The sequence below is a fragment of the Nelumbo nucifera genome, chromosome 1, assembly GCF_055504915.1.
Source record: "Nelumbo nucifera cultivar China Antique chromosome 1, China Antique-T2T, whole genome shotgun sequence".
NCBI lineage: Eukaryota > Viridiplantae > Streptophyta > Magnoliopsida > Proteales > Nelumbonaceae > Nelumbo > Nelumbo nucifera.
The window spans coordinates 202,312,909-202,335,039 of record NC_142649.1 but is presented as its reverse complement, the minus strand read 5'-3'; positions in this window follow the sequence as shown (position 1 = coordinate 202,335,039).

Below are 22,131 nucleotides of genomic sequence, written 5' to 3'. Positions count from 1 at the left end.
CTCCAATTTGTTAGAACCCTTTTCTAATTTACGATGCATTTAAGTTATTAAATGCAAATGGATCGCACAGAATTCAAATCAATGTTAAAGTTGAATTCGTTCTAATTCGAGGATCCAATCAGATCTCATAAATATTGATTCAAATTCAAATTTGACTAGGATGTTTGATATTTGAATTTGATCCGATCCGATTTAATTTTTTTTTAAATTAATAAATTATTAAAAAGAAAATATAATAGTTAAACAAAAAACAGAAAAAAAACAATATTTTGATTATATATATGTGTGAATCAGATCGGATCCTTTCGGATTGAATGGGGGATCTAAATCCAATCTGATTCAAAATATCTGAAATGGTGATATCCAAATCCGGCAAAATAGGATCCGACTTCGGATCATATCTAATTATGAATGATCCATTTACACCCCTAAGTCTGAATCATCTTTTCATGAATAGGAGGATTCATGGCTGACCCCATATAGTTGGGATAAGACATTAGAGTGGAGACTTGGGATCAAATTCCATTGTCACTATGGTTGGGGGTTAAGGGGAGGGGGATGGGCTACCTTGTTGTGTAGCTCCATGAACCAAGGAAAAAAGATCTATATCTATGTATACTATTATTAAAAGTGTGAATGATAGTGTGAAACTTTTGTTTAACTAAAATACTCCAATTTTTGAATTTGGTCCCTCTCTAATTGTAAGGACATAAGTGTTATTTAAACAACGTCTTTTCTCCTCATTCAAATCCATCTCATTAAGTCTTATTTTTAAGTTATTAATTCTCATTAACATTTACTAAATCCTATTCTTAACTAGAATGCCCCTATTTATGAATTTGGTCCCCTTTAATTATGATAGCAGAAAATGTAATTTGCATTATTACATTTCTCCTCATTCAATCCCCTTTCATTAAGTCTTATATTTAAAGTATTAGTTCTCATTATTTCGTTGAATATTATATTAATTAACTATATTAAGAGAAAATAAGTGTAACAAAGAATAATTGTTTTATCGATGATAAAAAATAAAATACACATTTAAAACCAACCAAAATATGGAGTTGTTTTTTCTGTTTGGTGGTGAGTCAACAATTCAACATTTTTATTTAACAATGATAAAAATAAAAAAAATAAAAAAAGATGAAAGCACACAAGAGTATAAAAATATAAAAAATTGTAAAAAAAAATTAATTGATAGTTTACTTGAAAATTCAAAAACTTGTATGTAGATAATTTTGATATATAATAACTTCTTTAATTTTTGGTTACTTGTTCCATTTGTGTTTGTCTTGCAAGTATCCCTTACTTTTGTAGTGTGAAAGGATGATTAGAATTTGTGTACTAATTGCAAGTTGAAAATGTTATTGTAGAAGATGGTATTTGTAAAACATTGGAAACAAGTATCAGCCACAAAATACACATGCAAAAGATAATCCAAAATAAAAGTATTTCAAATATCCCCAATAAGTAGTTTGTGGAGTGTAAGTGGCAGACTTGAAATCCAAGTAACCCTAACTCAATTTGGGGCTTTTGTTAATTTAAATCCTATTTGTTTGCCTTGAGAAAATAAAGAAAAACATATCTATTAATACCAAAACTTACCAACTTCCAGAAATTTCAAGGATCAACGGCTGGATGAATCTAATATAGGAGGGGGCACATGCTCAATCCGATGGGTTGCTCACTCTTTTGTCAAGTCTCCCTCATTGCTCAGTTCGGTGGGTTGCTTGTTCTGCTAATCAGGCAGCACATATTCTGGCTAAACGAGTACTTTTGCTCACTCGTCTTGTTACTTGGTCTTTTCCACATGATTTCCTTTCTTCTATTCTCTCTGTGGATTGTAATTCCAAGTATTTAGCCGTCTAATATATATATATATATTTATTTATTTATAATTTTTCTTACCTAAGGCAATGTCTTGGAATCTTGTATACTTGATTCATATGTTTTTAGTTAAATTTTAGAGTAAACTAATCTTGTGAAGATTTCCAACTTTTTTACTAAAGCTAAGTGCCTCATAAATCATTTGGAACTGTATATTACTTTGTAATTTTGAATCCATATTTAAAGAACTGGAACCCATGAGAGTTGAGGTGGACCTAGAAAATTTTTCTTTGGGGCCAAGACTAAACAAAATCTTCTAAACCAGTAAATCATTGCTGAATATAATGTTTTCAATGCTTCAACATCTTCTTCCCCCTCAGACATGTAGTTACCTCACCATAATTTCTGATTCCAAATAATATTCTTTTTGAGTTCAAATGGGCTTAGAATTTTAGATATGTAGAATGCAGTTGCCTCACCACATTCCTTGATTTTAGAACTATTTTTGTATCAGTTTAAAAAATTGATTAATTCATTTATAGATTTTGAAATTTGCTAAATAAAGATTGGTTTCAGACTTGATAGCGAATGAATTTGTTTCCATTTAGAAGTCAAAAGGCAAAAGTATATGGATTAGATTACTGATGAGGGTCATTGTTTATTAGTTGATGCAATGATAAAATATAGGTGTTGTTCGCTTTTTAGGAAGTTACTTACATGGATAAGTGCATTTACCCATGTTCTTTTATTTTCCAAGTAAATAAGACAATAATCATTTTAGTCATAAAAAGTTATTAAAAGGGGTACTTTTGTCCCATCCAAGTTTTGGCAAATTTCCCCCACCCATGATTCCATGAATATCACTTACACAGAGAGAATAAATTTTATATGGGCCCCACATAAATCTGAAAAAAAGAACATGGGTATCTTGGTCTATGGGAATAAAAATCCCATTGACCAACTTTCTCCCCTCTAAAAATCCAAAAAACAAACAAGCCCATAGGTTTTGGGTCTGAGTTTAAGTTTAAGAGCAGCCACTTTGTGCAAGAAAACTTTGAAGGTTAGGAATTAGAATCCATATCCAGTCAACCCCTCCCAGCACTCATGCCCTAGATATCCTAGACCAACATTGGGTAATGGCCCTTTATCGTTTTCACTATATGATATCGAGTTATTGACATGCTTTATTGTTCAATACCCTCTTTTGATGCTAAGGTTAGTTAGGGATTTGCATTAGTAGCGACACCTCCCCTTTTGTTGATCCTTTGGTTAAACAAACCAGGAAGGAAGAGAAAGGAAAAAGACTTGCACCATACCTCTTCCTTTTTGGAGTGCTTATGTTAAAAATAAGTACTTAAAAGCAAGTGCTTATTCATTTGCATTTGGCACCCAACCTTTTTTAAGTGCTTATTTTAAAAAATAAGAACTTATTTCATATTGGGTGTTTTGATAGTCTTTTTCTCCAATAAGCTCTTAATAAGCACTTGTGACTATTTTGTCCTTCATTTTCTTTCAAACTTTCAAAATATACCTTGTGGGTGGTGGGCTCTCTCTCTCTCTCTCTCTCTCTCTCTCTCACACACACACACACAATTTCTCAAAAGCCCTTTTTGAATTTTGCCTTCAAGTCTGCTTTCCTTAGAGCAACTAGCAAATCATTGCAGGCAAGTTCATTAAGAGTGACACCATTGTCACCACTTAGAGCTTCAATAAGCTTGTAAAACATAGAAAAGAGCAAGACCCAACTAGTTTTTTTCTAGGCAGCTTAACAATAACAATGTTATAAATGCGAGGATTCAAGCGAGTTCCTTGTTCTTCCATGAGATCCAATATTTCAATAGCCGAATCAAAACTACATGATCAGATAGAAAGTCGTAGAATCAACAACACCATCCTCCTTCATCAAAGACAATAGAGGACAAAGTTCGTCAATGTGCCTAGTTTGACAAACTGCCTGAAAGATCTAAGAGTAGATGCGAGAAGAGTGTTCATAGCCAGGCCTACGAGAAGCCCATCTAAAAAAATCGGTTTTCTTCCAAAGGTCGTTGGAGTTTCTTTGGGGGACTTGGAGGACGAGAAATTTAGAGTGGGATGAAAATTGTTGTTGAGGTTTCAAGTATCAGACTCAGAGAGGGTTTTGGAGAGAGATGCCACAAGGAGGAGGTTTTCAATTTGGGATGAAGTTCTTTTGAGGAGAGCAGAAAACAATGCTCTTCCATGGCATATTGCAGATAAAGCTTTGCATCATGCAAAAAGCCAAGTCACAATGGATAGAACTGAGTCAGGCCAAGTTACCAACAACAGTTGTGAGCTCAGCAAGAATTGCATAATTTTCATTCTTGTTAGTTGATACACCCAATATAAAGGAAGTCGGGTCACTTGGTTTGGCATCAATGGGGTTATAGAGGATGTGGCATCCAAAATCCAAATGAGAGCAACCATTAATAGGCTTGATTCAGTTCTTTGGAATTAAAATTGCAATGGTAAGGTGTTGTAGATGTTGGCTGTAGCAAGGTTTTGCAGTAGACAAAGTGGGTGAAGAACAACAAACAAGACTTTTGCTAATGGTCCCAACATCAAGCAGCTTAATCTTTAGTTGGGTTTGGTTGCAATGCAAATAAATTTGCACTAGTACAAAACCATGGTAGTGCAAATTCAGACCTATTTTTGTTTCAAATTTTATTTTATTTTGTTTGATTGCAGTACAAATGAAGTAAATTATGGCATGAAGCAGAATAAAGTAGAATTCTAAACAAAATTAAACAAGAATTTGCATTTTTTACATTTGCACTCCCATATATTTGTACTAGTACAAATAAAATTGCACTACAACCAAACACAACCTTTAGGAAAATCATCATGCTACAACATTTGGAACCCTAGTTGTTCATGGGGAAGAAAAGACCGTCTCTCAAAGCTGATTTCCACTTATTGTTTTCAAAACAAAGAAGAGAAGAAGCATTCCTCGCTGTTTAACATGCTTTGGATTTTCTGTTAAAATGTTCTATACATACGATCTACCAAATAGAGAATACCACGATCTGCCACTTGAAGCATCCATACCCAGATAGATAGAGAATACCAAGAGTGGTGACAGAGGAGACCAGAACTGAAGAAGGATAAGAAGAAGAACAAAGTATTTTAAGAATTTTTAGGAAGATTACAGAGAAAGGGTATTTTAGGATTTTTTAAAAAAATATCAATCTCGTGATATCACATGTGAACGGAGTGTGACAAAAAGTTAACAATAAGGGAGGTTTTAGACAATTGTTAGAAAACTTAAATGTACTCTAAGACAATATGTAAACAATAAGGGTAGAGTTAGTCAATTTCCTAAACCATAGAACATTTTAAGAAATTTGCCCTTCTTTTAATACATTAATAAATATTATATTTTATTATCTTTTGTAGATGTTCATGAAGAAAAAAGGTAAATCATAGATAAATATGAAGTTTAGAGTGACTGCAAGTTTTAGGTAAAATTGAATCATTTTCAATATTTCATTACTTATTTATTTTTATTAATTTGAACTATTTTTTCTTAGTTTGCTAATATCTTTTTTTTTTTATTTCACATTTTATTTGTAGGAATTGAATGGAAGAGAGAACCCCTTATAGAGATGTTTAAAACTGTTTTGTGGATATTACATGACAACAAATGGTTCTTTTTTGATAGATATTATAGGTTCTAGGTTGAATTTTTGTTAACAGAAGAATCAACTTGTTGCAATTATCATTTTTAGCATATTGGTGACCAAATGAAATTTATAGATTACAAGTTATAATTATTTAATTTCTTGTAGGTTAGAAGCTTTTTTCTTGATATTAAGTTTAAAGTTTCTTATACAAAAAATGTTGGTTTCTTATAGGTTATAATATATAATTTTTTAATTTCGTTAGGCCCAAAACCTTGGTTCGACCTGGCCCAGGCCCAAGCTTATATTTTTAGGCCCATAATGTGGGCTTGGCCAGGCCCATCTAAGCCCGTTGTTATGAAGACAAAACCCGGTCCGACCCATCCATAACAGCTATGTGGGTATTATTCTATAAGAGTACCACATAACTGTTCCGTAATTATTGTAATTAAAGGTCACTCTGGTTTTTCTTACTCTAAATGACTTTTCAATTTGAAGTGCCTTTTCATTTAAAGTTTTACCCACTTAACTATTCCATAATTGTTGTAATTAAAGGTAATTTTGATTTTTCTTACTCTAAATGACTTTTCAAGTTGAGTTGTCTTTTCATTTAAAGTTTCTTTAAATATGTCTTTTAATTTAAATTAGTGACCTTTCACTAAAGTGCCTCTTCATTTAAAAGTGTTTTTTAAACATGTCTTTTATTAGTGTCTTTTCATTAGTAACTCTTCATTTGGATCCTCTCTTTATTAAGTGTCTTTTGATTCGAAATTTAGTAACCTTTCATAGGTGTCTTTTCTTTGTTCAATACCTTTTCTCATAAGGTGTCAGTGGGACTATATATACCCAAGGACATTTGAGAATCAATACACAATAAATAATATTATCCTCTCCTACTCCTTTTCGTCTACACTTGTTTTGGCATTTTCCCATTTTCATACATTTTACTAACCGAGTTGGAAGTTTGTTATAGTTCATGTGACCCAGTATTTCCGAATGCAGAGTTGGGAGCCACAAGGCTGCTAAATCCTGGAGCATGATGCCTATATACTTGTAGCACCAGACTTGATCTAGAGGAGGTGAAATTCTGCTTAGGCTCAGTTTGGAAGGAGTAAAAATACAAATATGTAGAGTACAAAACCTTGTATTTTGTATTATTTTCTATGTGTTTGGGTTAATTTACTTATGACTAAAAAAGTTAATTTATAGATTAACTTAACTATGACTACAATCCAATTTTATACATTTACTAATATTTAAGTAATATTTACAAAAAAATATAGCATTTAATTATTAATAAATAAAATAAAATAAAGCACTAACAGATAATATGGAAAAATAATTATTTTATTAAGTAGTTAACAATAATTTATTATTTTTGTTAAAGATTATTAATACAATTAATCTAATTTACTAAATTACTTTTTGTAACACATTACTAAAATAAAGATTAATTATTTTAAACAGTATTATATTCCTTCCTTAGTTATCAATTTCTATTATTTCACTTTCTCTTGACAAATTCCATGCATCACATGGGTCCCGACTAGTATATCAAAAAAAGTTCTCACTTTTTTTAATCTTTCCAATATAATTTAATAATTCAATAAAAGCCTTGTGACAAATTAAAGCTGATTTAATTTATAATAAGATAAATGATGAATCTTAAATAAAATGATATGTGAGCCATATTAACAATGACTAAAATATATAATTGAATTTTGTCTTAAATTAATCCATGGATGTGATTTTCTTTCTATTTCTGTTGCTACCGGTATTTGTTGGAGAGGTTGTTGTGAAGGTTTTGTCTTAAATTATTGTTAACGTTAGTTTTCAATTTTTTTCTTTGTATTTTAGCCACTTCTATCTTTACTAACAATAATTCTTATTTTTCAAACATATTTTTGTTTAATATGAAGAATATATAGTATTAATGCATGTTCAAAATTTTTTATAAAAATTATAAAAAATCTATATTTTTAATTTTTATTATTTAATTTTTTAGATAATAAAACTTACTTATTTACCAAGAGGAAAAGAAATTCCTATATATTGTTTTAATATTGGTTTTTAATATTGTGGTCAAATCAATTATATATAATATATATGTTATTTATATTGTATTTTTTGTAAACTTCTTATGTGATGAAAATAGTTAAAAAAATACTTATATTTTTTTGTTTTTCTTTGTTTCAATTATTATATTTTCTTTTCCTTTTAATAATTTATTATTTTTTAAATTAAATTGGGTCGTATCAAATTCTGATATCCAACATATTGATCGGATTCAAATTTGAATCAATATTTATGAGATCCGATCAGATCTCCGGATCAAATCGAATTCAAATATACCCTGATTCAAATCCGATCCGATCTATTCGCATCCCTACCAAACCACTTGTCTACAATGAACTATCTAATTAAATCATTGAACCATTTGACATGGTTAGTGGGGTCATGTGTTAGATATTAATGCTCTTTATTTTTTATCCTAATTTTTATCCCATTTCTATCTTTAATGAAAATAATTCTCATTAATCACACTTTTTTATATGATGAATATATAATATTATAGAATGTACCCAAAATTATAGACAAATTTCTATATTTTCTAAAATTTTATGTATTTTATTATTTAATATAATATCCATTTGACATGGACAAATTAACCACTAACCCATCATTTGGATGGAAAAACCATTTTGCTTTTTCTGTTGATTTTAAATCATGTACTCCATTTTTATCATCAATAAAAGTAATTCTTATTTTTACATTTATTTTTGTTTAATATAGTGAATATATAACAGTATAATTGTATCAAAATGCTTTATACAAAGCTTATATTTTTCTTTGAGTTTATGCATGTATATATGTATGTATGTATGTATGTATGTATGTATGTATGTATGTATGTATGTATGTATGTATGTATGTATGTATGTATGTATGTATGTATGTATGTATGTATGTATGTATGTATGTATGTATGTATGTATGTAATATTCATTACTTAGTTATGACATCATAGATTAACCCATTTGATCCAAAATGTTAGATCATTGACCTACCTACCATCTAGATATGGAAATGGTTTCATTTTAAAACTAGTTTTAAATTTTACATTTCATTTGTATCATTGATAAAATAATTATTATTTATCAAACTTATTTTTATTAGTATATAATATTATAGATGTGCCCAAAATTATTTCACATTTTTTTGTACTATTCTATTTTAAAAATTTCCTTTTTAATTATACATCATGGGTTAACCTATTTGACCTGGAAGATGGTTTAATTTCCCATCGGTTTTAAGTTGTATATTTGATGTCCATCATTAATAAAATTATGTATATTTTATCATAGTTATTTTTTAATATGACAAATATATAATAATATAAATGTGTCCAATTTTTTATTCATAATTTAATTTTTTCCATATTTTTTGTATTTTTTGTATTTCTTATATTTCTAAATTTGTGTTATTTATTCATGACATCATGAAATTATTCATTTGACCCAAATTGTTGAATTACTTACCCATGACCTAGATGGAAAATATGATTTCATTTCTAGGTTTATTTTAAAATTATAAAATTTCATTTCATTAATAATTATTGTGTATGGATGTATTAGTGGAATTTAATGATGATAAACAAAAGTATTTTTATATTTCTACATTTGTATTATTTATTTATGACATCATGAAATTATCCATTTGACCCAAATAGTTGAACTACTTACCCACCACCTAGATGAAAGATAGAAATTTATTTCTATGTTTATTTTAAAAATATAAAATGCCATTATGTTAATAATTATTGTGTATGGATTTATTAGTGGAATTTAATGATGTTAAACAAAAGTATAAATGTTGGATTAAATGAGAGAGAATGTGATTTATTTAATGACTTAAATGTGAGGCTTAATGAAATGTAATTGAATGTATTTAATGGTATTCTTTTAATTACATTTTCTACCCTTTCAATGGAGATGAACTTAATTCAAGAGGAGGGGTATTTTCAGTAAAGAAAAATTTCAGAAGCCAATACCTCTTCATTCGCACTTTTATAAGTAGTATAGGTTGTAAATTTTGTTTTAATTTTATTTAATTTATTTGATATTTTTAATAACATATTTTTTAATTTCAATTTGTAAATATATTGTATTTTTTATATTTTATTACTTTATTCCATTTTCCAATTTTCATATTTCATTCATCCAACCAATGTATGCTTTGTACCATTCAAATTTAAATGAAACAAAATTCCTATTTTCTTCCAATTTGTTATTCACTTTGAATCTTTGTTTCTTTGACTTCTTATTTGATTAAGTATTTTTTTTTCATTTCTTTGTTAGATTTCTTATTTTTCAAATAGTTCCCAAAGGAAAGTTAAATATTTTAATTTTACTTAGCAGAGAAATAAAAAAAAGTAAGAAATGTCAAAAAAAAAAAAAAACAGTTTGGCCTGGTTCGGCCCATGCCCAAGGCATGGCTTGTGACCCAGCCTGGCATGGCCTAGGCCCACGGCGCAACCTGCAGCCCACTTGGCCCAAGCCTACGACACAACACAGCATGGGCTCACACGTTCTTGGGTCGTGGGCCTTGCTGGGCCGATCCCCCCAAATTATCCTTAGGGAGGGCGACACGACCTAGGATGGCCCACGGGCCGACACAACCCGTTTTACACCTCTACTCTCTCTAATAATATAATAGTTCTCTCTCATTAGCATTATAACATGCATTGAGATAATAGGATTTGGAAAAGTCTGACATCCATATCTCTATTTCTTTAATAATATAATAGTTCTTTGTTGCTCTCTATTAATAATATTGTTGTTTGAAAAAAGTAGGGCAAATTTCTTAAAGTATCCCTAAGTTTTTAGGAACTTGACTTATTCACCCCTATTGTTTGGAAATTGACTTAAAATACCCATAAATTTTCTAACAATTGGCTAAATTCTCCTTACCGTTAGCATCCATTAACGGAAATATGGAAAAGACTATTTTACTCACCATTCTTCTTTAAATTTTCAAAATGAAAAATTTGAACTAGAGGTGTAAAGCATGTCGTGCCGGTCGCCCTCCTCGACAAAAATTTTGGGGGCCGGCCCGTATGGGTCTGTGCTGTGCCGCAGGCTTTGGCCAAACTAAGCTAGACTGAATGGATATCTCATATCAGGATATAGATTTACAATTGTCGATTACCCAAAAAATAAATAAATAAAAGTATAAAACAATTCAAATATGAATTTTATTTCATTTAAATTTGAATGAATAATGATACAAATTACAAAGCATACAAGTGTTGATATTATGAAATGTACAATGGTTGGATACTTCATACTTCATACTTGGATGAATGAAATATGAAAATGGAATAAATTAATAAAATATAAAAAATACAATATAGTTACAAATTGAAAATACAAAATTACATTCATAGCAAATAAATTAAATAAAATTAAAACAAAATTTACAATAATTTGAAAAATAAATTGTGGGTTATTTGTTAAAATTTACAATTTAAACAAAATTTACATATACATTATGATGAAAGCATTCACACACTTTCATCATCTGCTTCAGATGAAAAATGAAATATCCGGTGTATGTGGTAGTATCATGCCCTCCTTTGTCTTGTAGTTGTAAAGTTGTAATCTATATTCTGCATCATGATTCATGACGACATCTAGCCAATCGTAGTACAATGGTACCTACAGGTCTTGTACTAAAACAACTAAACAACACTCTAGTACCACCGGAGGGGTTAGTAGATCACGGATCACGTGCCATGGTGGGATTGGCGGTGAGAAATGTTCTCTGACTTCTCCCAATATTTTTAAAATTTATTTTTCATTATTTCAACAATTTATTTAAATTGTGGGTTATTTCTTCTTCCTTCTCATGTGTGAGAAAATGTCTGGTCAAATGGCCAGTACCACCCTTGCTACAATAGGTAAAGTCTTTTCCATATTTTTGGCAAATTGCTCTTTTCCCCTTCCCCTCAACATCCTCTATTTTAAAAATTTTTCAAATCAGACTACTAAACTTGGGGTTTTGGGAAGAGCTGGCCATTTTTTCAAATTCTAAAAAAATAAAATTAATTTAATTGGACTTACCCTGGTCCTAGATTGCCAGTTCAAAATCCCAACTTGATTTCAATGGTTAAAGCCTTTCAACGTGACAACATCCAAGGCTCCAAGCCTTTGCCTCCCAAATTGCTAACTTGGAGAATCAGACAATCAACCAATTAGACTATGAGATTATCAGAGTTCACTCAGATAGTCAGATTGCAGAGAATGTATAAGAGACTGAGAGAGTGAGAGAGTGAAGGACTGAGAAAGGAAAGACTGAAGAGATTAAGAGAATAACTTGATAAGAGAATTGTTGAATGATGATTGTTGAATTGGTGTGATGAGAAGAATGGTGGAGGATATGACTATTTATAAGAATTGAAAATAATTCAATTGCCCCAAATACCCTAAAAACTAACTATTTTTTAGTTGTTAGGAGGGGTATTTTGGTTATTGTAAAGCTATTTATAACTTTACCCAAAAGCCCCCATAAACTAGTTATATAGTTATTGGGGGGCATTTATGTCATTTTTAAACCCCTATAAGCAAAATACACAAATGGCCCCCTAATGTGGCTGTTTATAGCAATTGGGGGTATTTCTATAAAAAACCCCCTAAAAAAGTTGAAATTAGCCGTTGGGCCCCTTGGGGGGGGCAACGACTATATTTCGGATGGGCCCGCTACAGACCCTATGGGCCATGCCGTGTCGGCCCGTGATGGCCCGTGCTATGGGTTGGGTTGTGTTGACATGCAGGCCACAGGTGGCACGACACGAATAGTCATGCCATGCCGTACCAGCCCGTGGACCTCGAACCCCTGTCTCAACATGGCATGGACCTTCGTGCTGGGCTTGGCACGGACCATGGGCCTTCGTGCCATGCCAGGCCGGGCCAGTCCAATTTCGCAGCCCGACTCGTTGAATAAACCTCCAACATTTAAATAAACTTGCCATTAACAAAAATGAAATTTCAAAATCAAACCTTAAATTTAATATGGCGCCTTTGAGTGATTGAGGAATTTAAACAAAGTTCCCGTGAAACAAAAAGAAAAACCCATGCTTCTCACAGATCAGATTGATCACATTTTATATTTTGTTGTTCATTGTATGCAAAGTTTCTATAATTAAAAAATGGAACCAGGTTTGATTGCTTAACCTGTTTGCATCGTTCTTCTAATACAAATCAAAGTGCAAAGAACATAATTTACGATGAGCAGTTATGCTGCCGTCACTTCTACCGTTTTGGTGCCATCGCTTCAATTCTATTAATCATGGTTTTCAAAATCGGACGGACTGGATGGTCGGATCGAAAAAATCGAGAACCAGTTCCGTTTTCCCCCAAACCCACTTTTTCCCCAAAACCGTTGATTTTGGTCAGCAAACCGTTAAACCGGTTGATTAACCATTCAAACTGTTTTGATTGTTTTCCAATTTTTAATTTTTTTTTTATTTTTTTGTCAGAATGGACTGGCCGTTTGAGTCGAATAGTGGGACCATTCAAACTGGTAACCGGATCCTTAATCGGTTTGATCATCGGTTCGTTTTTAAAAACCATGCTACTAACACAATACAGACTGTTCACTATTGAACCTCAAATTTGAAAGAGTGAACGAATTTCTTTAGTTTAAATTTCAAGAGTCTGCTGATTAAGAGCCATGTATCTCCATCACTCCTACACAAAATCTACACCCAGGAATTGGGCAATAAAAGCCCAAAGTTAGTAAGTGTCTTCAAAATTGGCCAGGAATCGAAGTGTGGCCGTAACTATATTCCTTCGTGGTTTTTAAAAACGAACCGGTGATCGAACCGGTTAGGGGTCCGGTTATCGGTTCAAACGGTTCGATCGTTCGACCTGAATGATCGGTCCGTTCTGACAAAAAAATAAAAAAAATTAAAAAATTGGAAAATGATCAAAACTGTTCAAACGATTCGAACGGTTAACCGGCCGGTTCAGTAGTTTGCTGACCAAAATCAACGGTTTTAGGGGAAAAGGGGTTTTGGAGGAAAACGGAACCGGTCAGGTGACTGGTTCCCAGTTTTTCCGGTCTGACCGTCTGGTCTGGTCCGGTTTTGAAAACAGTGATGGAAATGTGATTGTCCGGTGACTGATATGTTAAAACTCAAGTACGGTTGTGCAGGCACAACTGATATATGGATTTGAGAGGAGAGAAAAAGGAAATAGTGGATTATGGACTTAAAATTTCAAATTTTGTTGATGCTAAGCTAAAATCTCTTTTGGAGTTTGTTGAATTATATTTTAAAAATTTCAAGGATAATGGAGGGCAAAATCAACCACAAAAGGGTAATACTGGGTTTTTAAAAAAATTATGTACCACTTGGTATTATATGTGAATGGATTGTGATGAAAATTAACGGACACTAATGGTAGGGGAGGATTTAATCAATTGTCAAAAATATAACTTATGACAATGTGTAAACAGTAGGAGTAGAGTTAATGAATTTCTTAAAAATTGGGGGATACTTTAAGAGATTTGTCCAAAAAAAAATAATTTGATCTGAAAATTGTTCAAGGGCATGGGCGTATGGTATTTTATTCCAAAAGTACCCCTAGCACTTGGGCTTTGGTTTTCAGATCTACCACACAAAAGCAAAGTGAAGAAGAAGAGAAAATAGTGCATCCCAAGTTATTAATTTGCAATATCATGTGTTATAGTGCAGTTCACAAAATCGTAACAACCGATTAAACTGGATGAACCAGTCCATCTCAACCTGATTTAATCAGTTTTGAAAAAAAATCAGTTTCGGTTTAAAGAAAATTGTTGAACCCAACTTTTTTGGTTCGACTGCGGTTTATTATGTTATAAATCAAATTGAAACCGACCGAACCGATGTTTTCATGTTTCATATCTATATTAATGATTAGATGTAACATGATTTATCATCTTCATTATGACATTAGGCCCCATCCTGACCATATCAACTTGGGTCCGACTATGATATGGAAAACCATAATACCTAAAACCTCTGCTACTGCCACATATACAGTAGTTACCTGAGTTATTTAAGTAACTGGTAATTATATTTTTTATATGTTAACTAAAATTTAACACTTTAACCTATCCGTTAATCTCTAATCTTCCGTTACCCATTCTTATATCCTTCGAGTTCCCTCTTTTAGTCAACTTCTTCGAGTTCCCTCTTCTGGTTGAACTTCAAGGGAGCAAATTTGCTCTGAAAAAATTTACAATACGTTTTTTGGCCTAAAGATCAGTGTCTAATTCATTCTTAAGAAGTTTTGCCCTTTGATATCAGATTCAAACATTTTTAGCTGAATAAATGGGCACTTAAATTATTCAATATTTGATCATGACAAGTTTCATCCTGAAGGGTATAGGTACTAATGAATTTCTGTTCTGTAAACTTACTGCACATTAACAAAGTATGAATTGAAGTTTGCCAACCGCATGAAATTGACATTAAACGAGCAATGGAATTCATTTCCAAGCTGCCAAAAAGCAACCCTAAAAATCAAGAATCAACCTACAAATATACATGTATTCCAAGTTTCTTTTTCATTAATTCCATCAATACCTCGTTGTGTAGATCCCTGTTGCAAGTTCTGTCACTCCAACACTTATTCTGATCTGTCAATATGGCTCGCAAGCCACCTACAAGAGAACAAGACTCGTCATTCCCACTCCAACATATACACAAATTTAGAGAAGAGGGATCTAATAACATTGTCTAGCGAATGAGATAACATACCTAGAAATGTATTTGCCGTTGCCGGTTGGTGTCATCCATGGAGAACATAAGGAAAATCAAATACGATATTGAATACAGAGAGAGGAGAGTAAGACAAAGAAAGAGGAGATAGAGATTTACCGGTGGTTAGATGCCGCCGCTAGTTCCGTCCTCGCCGGTGATGTGAAGTTTGAGTAAGAGAGAGAAAGAGACGATTGTGGGAGAGATATTCATCCGAGGAGGAAGAACGAATGGAAAGACGTTAACATCTTTATTATTTGAAATGAATTTCTTTTTTTTGAAATGTGATTTTAATTGTTGTTGAAACTGGTTACCTGCGATACCCTTATTCATGGAAAAGATACTCTTTCCATATCATAGATTTTCTCCTTTCCCCTTCCTAGTTTCTCGTTTTTCTTTTTTTCCTATTACGACTTTTCTTTGGCATCTCTCCTTTGGTTAAGATGATGGCGTAGGATTATTATTTGAGCCTTGGTATCTTTTTCTTTGGTTAAGAGAGTGGAGTATAATCAAGATCCTACTACTCTGTAGAATGGATCGATAGAGGATTGGATTGAAGAAGACTCTGATTCTATAGTGTGGAGATTTCAACTCAGATCGCGCATTAAGGGGCTTAGTGTCAATTCCTTTCTTGTCTGAATTGATTCTTGTGTTGCATGTGTTCTAGAGACTCATTCTGGTCAGACTCGGGATCTCCTGTCCACGGGAACTCTGTCCACCTCTACCCACAACATACTACCCCTGTGAATTGAGAACATCTCCCCCTGCATCATGGGACATGCTCTATAAGGGTTGACATTGCCACTAGGATTTCTTTTGACGACCTCCTCCGATCACTTCATTTCATGTTGATACTCTCCTAAGAATTCATATGCTTGATGGGGCCGGAGTTCATGGTTTTTCGACGAACCAATGCATCCGGTTGTCTCATTTGTTAGAGGCATAGTTGGCGGTGATTTTCGTTTCAATATGGGCACCTTTTGCAGAAAGCTATTTGTAGTGGATTATCATTAAATTGGCTTGTTTTTACTTTTCTGCTCCCCTTATATGCTTTATGCTTAGGTGTGGAATCTTTGGAATCGGCTTACTTGTATTGCCAATTTTTTTGGATGTTTCATACGCTATTTCATTGGTAAACCCTTGCCCTCCCCTTAATTCCATGCCATTTTTGATATTATCTTTGTATTGCCAAGGTTGGGGTGATTTTGGCAATCCTATTCCTTTTAATATTAATTATATTGGGATTGATAGTTAATTTCTGTACGAACCATGACACTTTTTTTGTAAACCAAACCGGTGGTATCAGCTTTTTCAATTCTCCAAACCGAAATCAAACCGGTACCACCGGTTAATTGGTCCACCAATTTTGGTTTTTTATATTTATAATATAATATTATTTATATATATATTTATAATATTATATTATAAATAATAAATGATATATAATATATTATAAATATTTAAAAAATATATAATATATTTAGAAATAGATCATTATAAATATAATATAAGTGTATATTTATATATAATGCATAGAAAATATATGACATATATTAAAAATATATATAAAATATACATAAAATATATATACCAGTTGGTTCAATTAATCGTCATTTTTTTTTGTAGGTTAACCGAAAACTGAACTGATCCTTTAATTTTTAAAAAATTTCAAACCAAAACCGAAATGATCAATTTAATTAATCGCATTTTACTATTCGATTTTCTCAATTCGATTCAATTTTTCATGAACACCCCTACTTGTCGAAAACTTTCTCATTTCAACGTTCTCTATTGGAGGCAGATGCCCTCCGTTTTTGGCGCTCTTCAGTTGTTGACGTCGCATGCAGAGGGTTCATGAGTTTTTTCTCCCGATGCTCGGTGGAATATATCTGCTTCTTTAGCATTTTGTCTGCTACTTAGTGATGGATTTTTCTAGTTGTTTACTAGTCACTTTGTACTTGTTGTTGTTAATTCATGGTTGTATTAGGAGCTTTTATTTGAATGGCTTCAAAAAAAAAAAAAAACAAATAAAGAAGCTCTTTGGCCAAAATTAAGTCTCGACATGTGTTTCCCAGTGTTAATTATGGTGTCGGGTCCCACTAGATCCCATCAAGGCATCAAGTCAGGTTTTACCCCAAAACTTACAATTGTATTATTAGATTATTAAATATAGAAAAATTGTATTTTTATTAAATTTATTACATTTAAAAAATATATAATTGGACAACCACATCTCATTGTAGTCGACACTAGCAGAGTTCCGTTTAAAATACCATAGAATCAGGCAACGATTAGATTTGACACTCTTAGGTAAGAGCATTTTCTGTTGTTTTTTCTTCTTTCCTCTCTCCTTTGTTTTCTTTTATTCTTCTTCTTTTCCTCTTCGGCTCTTCCCCCACCCCATTCATCTTCTTCCTCTTCTCTCTACCTTAGATCAGTTGGACAGTTGCCATCGGTCTCTTTATTTAGTTATAGTTTTTATTTTTTTCCATATCATTTATTCCCCTTTTCTCTTTTCCTATTTTGTTCATCATCATTTCCTTTTACTATTGCCACATGCGGCTCCATTTCTCTTCACTATTGCTTGTAGTTTTCTCTTTGCAATAACCATCACCACCACATCATAAAATGTATGCAGCTTCTGTAAAAAAAAAAAAAAAAAAAACAATATTCATGTTCCGGCCATGGTGGGATGTTGGCAAGGATGAAGGCGACTGAGTTGTTGAAAATGAAGGAGTTCCCTCGAGAAGAAAGAGATTGGTTTTAGTTCAGTTAACCGATTAAACCGACCAAAACACATTCAAAATCGGTTTAACGGTTTTATATACATATTGGTCGGGTTAATGAAATATACAAACTGACAGTACCGGTTTAGTTGGCAAATGTAAGTGAAACCGAACCTGTATACAACCCTAATGTCTTCCTTCTTCAAATAAATAATAAAATTGATTGAAAAAAGTTGTAGCCCATATTTTATTAGCGACAAGAGTGACATTTCCATTTATATTTTTATCTAAATTAAATTGGTCCAAACATATGCTAAGGCCAAAACTATCATTTTCCACTTAAATCTAATGGAAGGTTGATTAAGTAAAATTAGTTGTAAAGTATAGGAGTGTTTTAATAAAATACAAAATATAAGATAAATTTTAGTAAATCCATTAAACTACATGAGATGTTTTAATAAATGACAAAAAAATGGTTAGTCCCACCGTAGATTTTTTTTATTATTATTATTTTTTAATTTTTGCAAAACCCCACCTATGACATGGCTTATGGGTACGAGGATGCCTACTTTGATGTATAGCCCTAGTGTGTAAGCGAGTCGAACCACGTGGCTTAATTGGTACAACATATGCCCTATTGCCCTTGACAATCCAAATATTGTAAAGAGCAATGGCCAACCAATTAAGAAAAAGATAATATTTAGTAAAGATTTTATTGCATCAAACAACATGATAAAACAATCTCTAAAATGGATCAATAATATAAAACCCCAAGAACTTCCAAACAAAACAACCCTTGACAGAAACAAGTGATTCATAGACTCCACATTTTGGTAGAGAGCAAATTAGTTAAACTTGATAAATATGTTAGAGGCTGTGGGACCAATCATTATGTCCACGCCAATGTAAAAGAACACGAGATTTTGGTGTGATGAAAATATAAAAATGCTTTTCAGGGTATAATGATTAGTCATGCAACTTATAAAAAATCATCAAATTCCATGTGTTGTCATCATTGATTCCAGAACATATAACCATTGCATTCAATTAAAGCTTAATCTGATCTTACAAAATTGTACCAAAAGTTCACTTTTAGGGTCCGTTTGGTTTATAGTTAGAATTAGAACTAAAATCAAAATCCTTTAGAATTAGATAAGAATAGAAATGAGAATTAGAATAATCAGGAATAGGATTTTATTCCCATGAAAAGGGTAGAAAATGACCATTCCCTCAAATAGAAAAATGGCATTCGAGTAGAAATAAAAATGAGATTCTAATTCTATCAATCAAACAGTTAGAATCAGAATAGGAATGACCCCTATTCCTGCGAACCAAATGGGCCTTATATATCTTAAAATGTAGGTAATCAATAAAAAACCTCTCTTCCTCATATCCCATAAATGGTTAAGGGGATGATATGACTTTGTGTTTATGGCTCTTTCCTCTCACATTTTTCTTTTATGGCAGACTTCTTCTCTCATTGGAATATACTAAACAGATTTGTGAATATGCTAGAGGTGAATTGGGTTTCGGTTTTCTAGGTATCATAATGTCTTCAGTATTACACTCTTTTTTATAATTACCACGTGGCAAAATTTTTCCCCGTCTACATACTTTGGCATATGATCTCACAATTTAAGACCCATCAATAAAGATGGTCACATGTTTATCATCATTCCCTAGGCCCATTTTCAACCGTAGATGCTATGAATGGCGCACTGTGACTTGGTTTATCGGTCGTCAATCAGGACCCACCCAATACTATAAGTTATGAAAAGTTGTACGTAGAAGTGCTTCTTGGTTTGGGGGTTAATGGGTTATGCATTTGGTAGGTCTACTCCCCTTGTGTAGTCCTTTGAATGAACAAAAAAAAAAAGTGCCTCTTTACAAATATTAAATTGAAGGGTAAATTATAAAGACACCCCTATACTATGGGGTCTCTCACAAAGACCCCCTTTCGTTAATTTTCTGTTTAGATCTACCGTTTTTATAAAAATATTCGAAGGGAACAACAGCGGCGACAAAGATGGGTCATCATCGTGGCAAATGGATTGCCATCCGTCGTCGATGAGCACCAGCCCCGGCGGGCAACCGCCCTCCACCAGACCCTTCACCCCCTCCCACACTCCATCAGGATCTACTTTAAGATAAAAGGTGTCCCAGGTGCACCAACCAAGCTTGTCTACTATTCCTGGTGGAGTCTTCTCGTCCAGGAGTCCGAAGGTTCCTAGGTACCCTCACCACCTTCATTGCGTCTTGAACAAGACTATATGGATCATCTCCGACATGCATGTACAGTGAGCTCCTGAAGCTTGAGCTTGTCACTTGTGCCGACCCGCTCTCTACAGAAATGTCCAAGTTGTCGTCGTCGCCTGGGTGGAGAGAAGCACGGAATGAACCTTCAATGAGGAGAAGCAGCAGAACATAAGGACGACCGAAGTCCGACTTGCCCAGAATCATGATCTGGGTCTCGTGTTCGACGTCGATGCCTTTGTCTCCCACCCAATGCGTCGTCCACCAGACTTTGAATTTAAAGATGCTCATGAACTTAATTCCCCTGAGCTTGCCTAGAGAGACGACGTGCCTACTCTTCGATTCTTAGGCATCAAAACCCACATAACAACCGACCGTGTTTGTTGCCTTGTCCCGTAGATGGAGTCGCTACAATATCCAAAGGGACACCGGTGAGGATGGGGTGCCCGTTGGCAATGAAATTCGAACCATTGAGAGTAACCAACGATGGCAGGCCATCGTCGGTGACCAATAAGGTCTGTGGATCCTTTGATCAAACTAGGGGCCATGGGATGTGGAGATCCAAGTTAGTACAACACGCGCACAAAAAAGAATGAAGAAATGAAATAGGTGTATATAGACAGAAAACGAAGAACCGAGTCCGATCAAGATCAACGCATGCAAGGAAAGGCCCAGGAATACCGCCTTAAATAGACTAACCAAAAGGGGGAATCTGGATGAGATCACGGAGAAGATGAACAGTGCTTTATCTCCTCACAGACTGTCAGTACCTAACCAAAAGGGGGAATCTAAATGCAACAAAGAAGGGGCATTGTATCTCGTAGATCTATGAGATCACGGAGATTGCAACAAGTGGGTTTCTGAGCAGTTGGTCTCTCTTTATCTCCTCACAGACGGTCAGTGCCTAGTTCTCATAAAATACAACAAGAACTTCAGTTTCCGCAGAGAGAAATAAAAAGCAGACGATGACTAGGGGGGATTTAAGGAGACAATCTACAGTCTTTTTTGCAGGAATTCATGAATAGCTCTTCTTTTTCACAAACAAATTTGGATTCAAGAAAGGATATTGCGAGGAGAAAATTTTTGAAAAAAAATGAAATTTTATAGAAGAAAGCTGGGAAGTAAACGTTTACAAAGAAAGGTAAGGACTAAGGGCCAAGGGAAGAAGAGCCGATTGTCCAGAAATATATATACATGGAGGTTGAAGTTTACAGGAAAATTAATATCCATTTTTTCTAAACATAAAAGAAAAATACAATCTACATTAGTCAGAACTCAAAAGAAGCCTGGAAGAAATTCCCGGATGTGGTGGTGGCCAAAGCCGACAATGCCCCTTCTTTATCGCTGCTGCTGTTCTTGTATTGCAAGGTCGTCGGAGAAGATAATAGTGTTTTTCTCCCAATTTTTTTAATATTTATTGTAAGGGTAGTATGGGGATTAAAACAGTAAATTTCAACTAAAAACTAACGGTAGAGGGTTTTTGTCTCACGGTGATAGTACGGGGGTTTTTATAATTTACCGTAACGTTAACCTATTCAAAAAAACTCCATTATGTAGATGCACATTTTTCCATAATTATCGTTATAACAGAGACGTTAAAAATTAAAATTATGATTTAAGACTATACCTTATAATGAAAGAAAGGAGACCGGATTTGCTTGTCACACATTGCCTCACACCAACTTGATAGGTACATCTCATTGTGGAACCGGATCAGTTCCTCACACTTGGAGACCAGATTTACCATGCATTGAGGCGCCCAAGTGTGAGGAGTTGATTCGGTATTGGGAACATTTGTAATATTTATATATTATTATTTAGGATAAAATATAAAAAACCTCCTTAAAGTTTTTGACAATCATAAAAACCTTTTCTGTAGCTTTATTTT